Genomic DNA, 11,659 nt, shown 5'->3' with positions numbered 1-11,659 from the left:
CTGTTCAGGGTTTCTACTTTACTCTGTTTAAGATTAGGTAGGTTGTGCTTTTCTAAAAATGTGTGCATCTCCTCTAGATTTTCAAATTTATTGGATTTAATGTGAAAGGCAACTATTATAACGTGAAGTTTGTTTAAAGTATCTAATGATTATGCAAGATTTTCTAAAACTTCTTATAAGGAAATCAGAAATAAAATATTTTTCCAAGGGAAAGCTAGAAACCACGGGTCCCCTGCATGAATCATCCCTTGTAGCTCTGTTAACCAAGGGGGGCATTCATTGTCGCTCTGCTAAACAATGAACTTTTCATGCATAAGGCTTCTTGCAGTTCTGCTCCTTGGCAGGATGGGGTCCACCATTCGCAGGATGGCATCCGCCATTTCCCTCTCTTTTATTTTTTAAATGAAGTGTGCTGACTTCTCGCTGTACAGATGTAATGGTCAACGTTAGACATTGGATGATGACTGAAAGGCAAAAAATCAAGATAAGCATAATTGCAAAAATTATAGATGCATTAATGATTAATGTCCAAAAGGAATGAGAAGATAGTGTTCTTAATTGAGTTGACTAAAGATGCAGCTATCTGCTCTAAAGAAGTGGACTGCAAATGTGCTTGACTAATAAACCTAATCTGTGAATGTAAATCTTGCATATTGAATGAAATGTCTGAATTGTTCCAAATGCCTTTAAGATGAACTTGAATTTGAGGCTAAGTAATATCTGTGCCATTGTAAGATAAAGGTGTTACACATATCCACTTATAGTTATTATGGCATGCAGTAGTCACCCTAGTTTTAATATTCTCTATTTGTGTTCCCATGTAGAGAACAGCTTCTTCTAAAATATTAATCCTATCTACTAATCCTTTATCTATCTGCTCTTGAGTAGCTAATGCTAATGAGATATTTTTTGATAAGTCATTTACCTGATTAGCTGTATGAACTTGTTGCACTAGAGCTGTTGCTGAGGCAGCAATAGAGCTTATAATAGAAATGAATGCCACAATGCCTAAAATTAGTGTGGCGATAAAGCATTTAGATGGGTCTAGAGATGAAGATAACTTTTCTAAAGCATACAGAACAAGATCGGTATACCAAGGTTCAGACAATTTAACAGGTAACAATACATAGGGTGGTCGTCTAATTATTACAAAGGTACTGGGTAAAAATGAAGCATTAATACAATTTGTAATAAAATGGGTACAAAGAATGATATACAAAGATCCATTGTGAAGTAGAGTTAGGTCAGCTGCAACCCTGAGCTACCAACTGAGCTAGCTAGGCTTAATACAACTTTGTAATATAACAATGTTTACAATTAATGTTGTACACAGAGCCAATTCAAGTCAAAATCAAATCATTGGGGTTGTTAGGATATAAAATAACAAAGGGAATCACAACACAAGCTGTTACTTCATAAGGGTCTTTAGTTGATTCTGTAGTCCGGCTTAAATATATGGTATTAAGAGCTGCAAAAGGCCTATATAAGTCATGTTGTATTATCATAGATTAAGGAGTAACAATAAAACATGGCATAATCCAACCCAAGCATAAACCAACCTTTATATTTTTTGACTGAGTTAAATCATAATTTGTATAATCAAAACCAGGATATGAAACAGACTAATCATGACTTAAACTAGTAGAGTTAAAGGGGGAGTAGATAACACCTTTTTTTTAACAAAGCCACAAGAAAAACCATTTAGGGAATCCAGTATAAAGACTTCTGATTGACCTCCCAGCAACTGAGAATTATTTACAAAAATAGGAACATAAGAGAAAAAGGTAGATAGGGGAACACTGAGTTAGGTTTGCATGAGCTAGGGGGACAGAGGTAAATTGTGATGCATACTCAACCTTGGAACAATAGTGCTCTTAATACAGAGATTGAGGCATAGTCTGAATTGATAAAAGATATCAATATATCATTGATGTTTTGTCAGAGTTGGGAGGGAAGGGAGAATTCACTGATTGTAGGATAGATACTGTTAACTCAGTTGACAGGGAGGGCAAGATAAAAGACATGGCAGGGAAATATACAAGAAGAAGAAGCATTGCATAAGAAAGGTGAAGACAGTTGAAGACATAGGTAGGTATACTAGGGCTAAAGGGGTAGAGGTAAATAGTGATGTAGATACAACCTTGGAACAAGAATGTCCTAAGGGTAGATCCCTGGACAAAGACAAATACTGAATGGGTATGCAAGGAAGAGTGGAATGTTTGTACTTATGTGTGTGCATGGTGTGGCCCTGTGGGTTAATATACTGGACTGCAAAGTCAGTTTGAACTGCAAGATCTATGGTTTAAGCTCACCAACTGCTCCTCAGAAATACTATACAGGGTCTCTATGAATCAGAACCGACTTGAAGACACTTAATAACAATATGTGTAAATATATAGCATATTTGTATATACTTATATATATATATATATATATATATGTATATATATACTTCACTGATATACATGAGTTTTAAAGAGGATATTGGTATTTGAGCATTTTACTTTTCTGAAAACATAGCTGTCAACATGGTGAAGTATACAATGGGTGAAATGATGAAATCTTCTTAAATATTATCTAACATCATGTGTCAATGTGAAGTTAAACCTGGGGCCTCAGGACCACAGTCTCAGTGGACATTATGGTCAAATTGCATAACATAGTCCACAAAGACAATGTTCTTCATCCTACTTTGCTGAGTAGCATCTGGGATATTAATAACTCATGAGCAACGATTTAAGATGGATCTATTGGTATCTCAATGTAGAGAAGAAAGAAGAGTGATGAGAAATGAAGACTCTTGAAATCAATTATTCCAATGGACTAATGGAACATGTGAACATCAGTTCCATGACTCTGAGAGCAGAAGAGTTAGAGGGTGCCTAGCTACCCCCACCAATTGCTCTGAAAGGGATCACATTAGAAGATCTTGGAGAAAGCATCAGAATGTGTGCAACAAAATTCAAAATTATTAAAAAAAAAAAAAATACTGGGCTTATTGGTTAGAAAGAGACTGGAGGAACTTGTGACTGTGACTCTCAAAACCACACTTCAGGTCTGGGCAATAACTCACCCTGTGTCCCAACTTGGAGCCAAACATTAGATAGGTATACAGGGGAGCAATGACACTAGCATAGAATGTTCACTATGAATGATGAAATTCTCTATTACTCAAAATCAAAGGAGCAATAAGTACCTAAGGACAAAGTGAGAAGAGTTGGGAAGGTAGGTGGAATGGAAAAGGAGCCACAGTCAGGAAGCGGGTTGACAGTAGTTCCATGGAGGGAATTGCAATCATTAAGATGAAACCAAGTGTACTATTTGTTGAATATGTAACTGATGATCTTATCTGGAAACCTTCACTCAATTCACAGTAAAAAGTATAAAAATAAAAAAATATATATAGGTAATTTTTTTCCAGTTCTTTTAGTTACCAAAGGTGTCTGGAGATGATTGCTGATCAAATTATTTGAGGAAATTACTAGCTGCTCAGAAACTTGTAAGAAAGTACACAAATATTGAGATGTATGGATTCATCTAAAATATCATGGGATTAATAAATGTCCTTGAGATTTCCAGTCTTTATTTATTTGTTTCTAAATTTTCCCCAGATGGACTGTTTAAGAATAGATAAGCTATTTTATCTTGTTCAGTATTTTTGTTTCTCTCCTCTACTATGCACACTTCTCACTAAATCCCAGATGGCTGATTACACATAATGTTTTCCTTTTTCTATTAAATGCTCAAGAGAGGTGAGATAGGTACTACACTATTTTCTCTTAACATTCATCTCTTATTCAATAAAGTGTTTAATTTAATATTGTTGAATTTTGTAGAACCCTGAGAATGTACAGTACTTAACTAATTTCAGTTTTAGAGACAAGTTTTGTTTTTTTTTAATTTTATTTTTACTTTAGTTTAGTCTTCTTCTTCATATTATCTACAAAATGGGTGTTTAATTTGTTTTCAGCAAGTTTACATTATTGTACTTGCACTTGTTGTTTTTGTTAAGTGCCATTAAATCTGTTTCCAACTCATACCAACCATATATAGGGTTTCTGTAAATCTTTTTAAGTGCAGAAAGTCTCACGTTTCTCCCTCGGAGGAGAGGTGGGTGTGAACTGTAGACTGTGTGGTTAATAGTCCAATGTTTTTACTACAACATCACCAGCACTCTATATTCATACTGCTGTTATTGTTAACTGCCAACCAGTTAGTTTCAACTCACAAGGACCTACCTTAGGGTTTTGGAGGAATAGCTGGTGGGGTTCAAATGCTGACCCTGTGGTTATCAGTACACTACTTATCCTACAGGGTCACACTAGGACTCCATATTCATACTAGGTAAGTAAATATTTCAATAAAAATTTATTGAACCCTAACTATGTGCTGCACATTATTGCAAAAGTTTGAAGAGGTACAAGTATTGGTATATTGTATTTTCTGCATTTAAAATTATAACAGTTAAGGAGGAATAAATGCATGAATCAAGTGTAAGGAAAAATATGGTAAGGTTAAGATAAAGTAGGGTTTTAATGAGAGCCTGGGAGGCAGGTCATTAGGGTTCGTGAAATTCAAGTATGTCTTCTTAGATAAATGAACTGTAACTGGCTGATGAAAGACAAGAAGGATTTCACAGAACAAACACATCATTTGGAATTATTGGATTCAGAACCTACATTGTGACATTTAATTATCTTTCACAGGCCCACCCAGTGGGTATGAATGGGAGTGGGGAAAAGCATTTAAATGGCACTATTATATCTTTTGTCATAGTTTTTTTATTTTCACACTTTTCAAATCTTTATTATTGTATTCATTTGCTCTTCCTTCTGAATAAATATTAGGAATTCCTCAATGTGAAATCTCTCACAAGAAGTCCATTTCACATTTGATTTCTTAATTCTATTGGTATTTAGAAAATGTTTTATTGAAGCTTGTAAGAATTTCAGAGGGACCAGGGAGGAGCAGCCGCTTCACACTTGATTCATCATCATCATCAGTTCATTATTAACTCCAGCACACTGACGATCAGAGAAAGTAGGTCAAAAGATTTCCTTTTAATAAGAGAATGTAGAGATAAAATTGCTCCATCTGTAAAACACAAACTGAAGTGTCTGCATCTCCCCTTTCTTCAAGAAAATATGACAAAAATTATTTAGTATTGAAAATAGTCCCCAAAGTTGTGTGGTTATGAAATTTAAAGGCATTGAATTGGAGAATAAATTGGGGAAGGAGTATACTCCAAATATTCCAGTATCCTTTAATGTGTTAAATAATTCCACTGATATTTGCTGATTATCAGCTGTATACAGGTAACTACTATCAGTGATAATATAAAGCACTGAACAAGAGACAAAATAATGTGTTATGTGGAGATTGTAACTTAGCAATTGAAAATGATAGTTCACAAGATAAATATAAGTAAATAATATTTAACGATTATTCAGAAGATAGATTATTTTTAAAAGATCTATGCAATTTTATAATGGAATTTTGAAGTATAATTAATAATTTGTACACACACACACACACACATAGAATATTTACCTCTTACCTCCTATCTGGGAAAGAAGCCTTAGGGGCACAGTGGATAAAACACTTAGTAACCAGCCAATAGGTTAGCTTTTAGAATCTGCCGCTACTCTATCATGAGAGAAAGATGTCACAGTTTGCTTTTGTAAATATTTACAACCTTGGAAGTCCTATGGCCATTTCTGTTCTGTACTATATGGTTGCATGAGTTGGAATCAACTAAAAGATGGTGGATATTTTGGTTTTCCTATCTGAGAAGAATTCTGTAGTATTTGTAGCTTTATTGAGGGCTCTTACTGTCTGTTATGATACTAAAATTTAAGTGTACATTATTCCTCACTCTAGCCAAAGATACTAGGAAACAGATATATAAATGAGCTTTAGCCAATTGGATACTGCTGCCTAGAATGTTTAATATTGATCAAATGTTGCATGATGTGATGGGATACTTTTTGGAGAGGCCCTTCACTTCATCAGTTATGGCAGCAGTGCTTTTCCCCTAAAAAAAAAAAAAAAAAAAAAGCAACAAAAAACTGTTTTCTGTTCCATACTTGTCAATTCTAAATTGAAGTTATTGTTTTGTTTTGTTTTCCTCTTAAAGCTTGGGTCTCCAAACTCCCATCAGCTTTGTGAGTTGCTGGAATGCTCAAATAGATAACTACCATTTGGTTTTAAGTGGCCAGAACTGGTTTCTTTGCTCCCAGTGTAGTAGTATTGATAAAGATACACTAGGTCATATTCAAACCTAATAACTTAATAAAATGCAACTATGCACATGGACCTCACAAGATGGAATACACAGGAATCAAATAGACTGCAATTTATGGAAACAGATAGTGAAGTATTTCAATATCATCAGATAGAACAAGGTCAGATGACGGTTGTGGAACAAATCATCAATTTCTCATCTGCAAGTTCAATTAGAAGCTGTAGACAATTAAAACAAGTCCATAAGAGCCAAAATTTGACCTTTTGCATATGCCATTTAAACTTAGAGAGCATTTTAAAATCCAGAATAGTTGTGGAATCACATCAAGGACATCAATTATGGAAAATTCAAAAGGTCATTAATAAGAGAAGGAAGAAAAAATATATACCAAAATGAATATTAAGGGAGACTCTAGAAACTTACTAAAGAATATAGAGATACTTTAAAAGGAAAAGTATTAATGTAAAGGAGCTAAACTGAAAATGTCAAATGGGTGGCTTGAACAGATTAAAAATATATATATATTATAGTGAAATTTGCAAAGACTGGAAGTTAGATAAGAAATAAGAAAGGACACAGTTGCCATTTCTTAAACTGAAATAACTAAAGAAAAAAGAATGAATCCTTAAATTACATTATTGAATGGTTCTACCCACCACTTGTCTGTCAGTTTGTAGTACTGTGGTGATCTGTATTGTTGCAATGCTGTAAGCTATAGGATTAGTATTTTAATACCAGCAGGGATATGCAGGTGGGCAGATTTCAGTGGAGCTTCCAGTCTAAGATAAACTAGAAAGAAGGAGAAGCAGACTATTTCTGCATGGTTAGCCACTAAAATCCTTATGAATAATGATTGAACATTTTCAGATATAGTGTCAGAAATTGAATCTCTCAGGTGAGAAGGCATTGAAATTTGCTGTTGCTAATTTCTCTTGAGTTGGTTCCAAATCATAGCAAGGCTTTGTGGAATATGAAGCCTTATGTGGAATCCTGAGCCTCACCCAGAACTTTCTATGGTGGGACCTTCCCACTTGAAAAGTCATGCAGACCAACTGGAATGGCTAGACGAAGAGAAGATACTTATTGGAAGAAAGACCAGCAGATAAAAGCAGAATGTTTATTTGTTAGAATATCAAGCAAGCAACTTTCCTTGGAGGCAGCAAGGCAAGAAAAGTCAACCCATTAGTGAAAACACCCTTCTAAGTCTGAAACTCAAAGGTAACCCATGAGTAGTTAGATATGTTCGCTGGTGACTACTCTGGTCTACTTGTGTATGGAAGTGGCGGAAATGCATCAGTGAAGACATGGGCTGAGTTTGACCATGTTCCATTGACACTTTGAAATAAAAGAGAGAAAAGGAATGGCTGGCCAGTCTGAAGTTTAGGGATATTTGTGTACCTCTGGACCCATGAAAACTGATCTAGCCACTGGTAATTAGAGCTGAGAGTGAAGCAGTCAGCTGGTCTGAAGTGTGGAGAGGTATGCATGAACTCCCAAATTTGTAGACAGTACCCATTTGACCTAGCTTTCATGGCTAGCTGATTATACTTTATAAAGATAAAGAAGTTTAACACTGTGAGCAATTGCTACAATTTGATGAACTGGACCTTTGCTTATGGATGCAATTGCTCAAAATTACAGTCAAAATGAAAGGATTTTTCTTATCAAAGATCAAGCATCTTTCCTCAGTGCACTGGATTGATTGTTGTTTTTAGGTGCCATTGATTCAATACCGACTCATAGCAACCATATGCACAATAGACTAAAACATTGCCTTGTCTTGAGCCAATCTCACAATCATTGGTACCCCTGAGCCCATTGCTGCCGCTGTGCCAATCCCTGTCATTGGGGCCTTCCCTTTTTTCTCTGACCCTCCACTTTACCAAACATGATATACTTCTCCAGGTACTGATACCTTCTGACAACATGTCTGAAGTATGAGAGACTAAATTTGCCTTTCTTGGCTTCCAAGAAGTACCCTGGCTGTACTTATTCCAACACAGACCTTTTTGTTTTTTTGGCTGTCCATAGTACTTTCAAAATTCTCCTCCAACACAATAACTCAAATGCATCATTTCTACCATGGTCTTCCTATTCATTGTCCAACTTTCACATGCATATGAGGTTATTGAAAATACCATAGCTTGGGTCAGGTATAACTGATTCCTCAAGCTGACATCTTTGCTCTTCAACACTTTAAAGAAGTCTTGTGCAGCATATTTGTCTAATGCAATAGGTCATTTTATTTCTTGACTATTACTTCCATGAGTATTGATAGATGATCGGCGCAAAATGAAGTCTTTGACAACTTCAATCTTTTCTCCATTGATATGGATGCTGTGTATTGGTCCAGTGGTGAAGATTTGTGTTTTCTTTAAATTAAGATGCAATTCGTACTGAAGACTGAGGTCTTTGATTTTCAACAGTACATATTTTAAGTCCTCTTCACTTTCAGCAAAGTTGATCAAGATAGAAAATTTAAATATTGGCTATCAATAATGGGGAGCTATTGTGGCACTGTGGTTTAATGTGCCAGACTGAAAAGCCATTTGAACTGCAAGGTTAGTGATTCATGCTCACCAGCTGCTCCTTGGAAACCCTATATAGGGTCGCTATGGCTAGGAATTGACTCAACGGCACTTAACAACAACAACAACAACAACATAAACATAAACATCATACATGAAGAAAGCAAAAAGCCATTGAGAAGACAAGAAAGCAGGAAAAGGTCAAAATGGATGTCAGAAGATACATTGAAACTTGCTCTCCAGTGTAGAGATGCTATAGCAAATGGAAGAGATGAGGAGCTACAAGAGCTGAACAGAAAATTTCAAAGATCAACTCGACAAGATAAAGCCAAATATTACAACAAAATGTGCAAAGATCTGGATACAGATAACCAAAAAGGAAGAACATGCTCAGCATTTCTCAACCTGGGGGAACTGAAGAAAAAACTCAAGCCTCAACTTTCATTATTGAAAAAAATCACTGGGCAAATTATTGAATGATGCAGAAAGCATCAAGAGAAGATGGAAGGAATACACAGAGTCACTATACCAAAAGGAAATGGTTACTGCTCAACCATTTCAAGAGGTAGCATATGATCAAGTGTCAATGATACTGAAGGAGGAAGTCCAAGGTGCATTGAAGGAATTGGTAAAGAACAATGCACCAGGAACTGATGGAATAAAAATTGAAATCTTTCAAGAAAGAGAGGTGGCACAGGAGGCACTCACTCATCTCTGCCAAGCAATTTGGAAGAGAACTACCTGGCCGACTGATTGGAAGAGATCTGTATTTGTGCCCATTCCAAAGAGAGGTGACCCAACAGAATGCGGATTCCATTGGACAATCTCTTTGATATCTCATGAGAGTACAATTTTGCTAATGATAATACAGAAACGGCTACAATCATACATTGACAGAGAACTTCCAGAGGTTCAAGCTGGATTCAGAAGAAGCTGTGGAACAAGGAATATCATTACTGATGTCTGATGGATCTTAGCTGAAATCAGAGAATATCAGAATGATGTTTACCTGTGCTTTATTAACTACGCAAAGGCTTTCCATTGTGTAGATCATGACAAGCTATGGACAACATTACAAAGTATGAGTATTCTGGAACACCTAATTGTGCTCATGAGGAATCTGTACCAGGACCAAGAGGCAGTTGTTTGAACAGAACATGGGAACACTGAATGTTTTAAAGTTGAAAAAAGGTGGGCGACAAGGTTGTATTCTTTCACCATACTTATTCAACCTGTATGTTGAGCAAATAATCTGAGAAGCTGGGTTCTATGAAGAAAAACGTGGTATCAGGATTGGAGGTAGACTCATTAACAACCTGCGATATGCAGATGATACAACCTTGATTGCTGAAAGTTAAGAGGACCTAAAACATTAACTGATGAAGATCAAAGAGCACAGCCTTCGATACAGATTACATCTCAATGTAAAGAAAACAAAAATCTTCACCACTCGACCAATACGCAACATTCTTATCAATGGAGAAATGATTGAAGTTGTCAAGGACTTCATTATTGTTGGGTCAACTATCAGCAGTCAAGGAAGCGGCAGTCAAGAAATCAAATGACGTATTGCATTAAATAAATTTGCTGCACAAGACCTTTTTAAAGTGTTGAAGAGCAAAGATGTCAGCTTGAGGACTAAGGTGCACCTGACCCAAGCCATGATGTTTTCAATAACCTCATATGCATGCAAAACCTGGACAGTGAATAAGGAAGACCGTAGAAGAATTTATGCTTTTGAGTTATGGTGTTGGAGGAGAATATTGAAAGTACCATGACTGCCAAAGCAACCAATAGATCCATTTTGGCAGAAATGCAGCCAGAGTGCTCCTTGGAGGTCAAGGTGTCTCATACTTAGGACATATTGTCAGGAGGGACCAGTCATTGGAGAAGGATATCATGTTTGGTAAGGTGGAGGATCAGAGAAAAAGAGGAAGACCCCTAACGAGACGGATTGGCCAAGTGACAGCATCGATGGACTCAAGCTTGGCAACAGCAGTGAGGTTGGTCCAGGATTGGGCAGTGTTTTGTTCTGCTGTGTATAATGTCGCTATGGGTTGGTACCGACTGGATCGCACCTAACAACACCAACAGCATAAAGGCATGAAGTGATTGGCATACAAACTTTCATGAGTGTGTTTACTTTCAGAATGAGGGAGGTAAGGGTAGACTCACCGCTGAATAGTTTTAAATTTTTCCAGATGAATGTAGTGAAAGGGTATGAGGGCTGATGGTGATGAGATTTTATGATTCAATTGTAAGTAATTGTTATCAAGACTGATTGCAATTGTCACAACTCTAATTGTAGAAGAAGTATAACTAAAAGGAAGGAGTAGTTAATCTTTCATTTCAGGAACAAAGGACCCCAGGACTATCACAAAGGAAGAGCATGGATGGAGTGTGACATCCTACCCAGAAAAGTGGTGACAGCAAAGATGGTGGCAGAGGTGATGGCCTAGAGAGATTCAGCATCTTAGTACTCTAGGTTCATGAACAGAGATGAGCTGTGTGCTTACAGGCAAGAGGCTGACTTGTAAAGTGTGCCCACTGGACATTTAAATGAATATATAAATTTTGTTTTGTATGTATACATAAAATAGTTTTGCTTTGTTCATTTATTAAAAAGCAGGAAACTATTTTTACAGGAAGGGGAGTGCAATCATTGATAATGAATAAAATTTGTAAATTGTAGAAAGTAAAGCTGATGATCTTGTCTGTTTACCTTAGTCAATTCACAATCAAAAGTTAAAATATATATACATCAGTTGGTGTTCAGTCATTTCAAGAAGCATCATATGATAAAAACCCTATAGGACTGAAGGAAGAATTCCAAGATCCACTGAAGGCATTGGCAAAAACAAGGCTGTAAGAATTGACAGAATAAAAA

At 36.2% G+C, this 11,659-nt stretch overlaps 1 pseudogene; it reads right to left on the bottom strand.

The window, feature by feature from the left end:
• Positions 1-709: 709 nt before the first annotated feature.
• Positions 710-11,659, bottom strand: part of LOC102830728 — a 176,394-nt pseudogene continuing 165,444 nt past the window's right edge.

The sequence above is a fragment of the Chrysochloris asiatica genome, unplaced genomic scaffold, assembly GCF_000296735.1.
Source record: "Chrysochloris asiatica unplaced genomic scaffold, ChrAsi1.0 scaffold00073, whole genome shotgun sequence".
Lineage (NCBI taxonomy): Eukaryota > Metazoa > Chordata > Mammalia > Afrosoricida > Chrysochloridae > Chrysochloris > Chrysochloris asiatica.
This window is presented reverse-complemented; position numbering and strand designations above follow the sequence as displayed.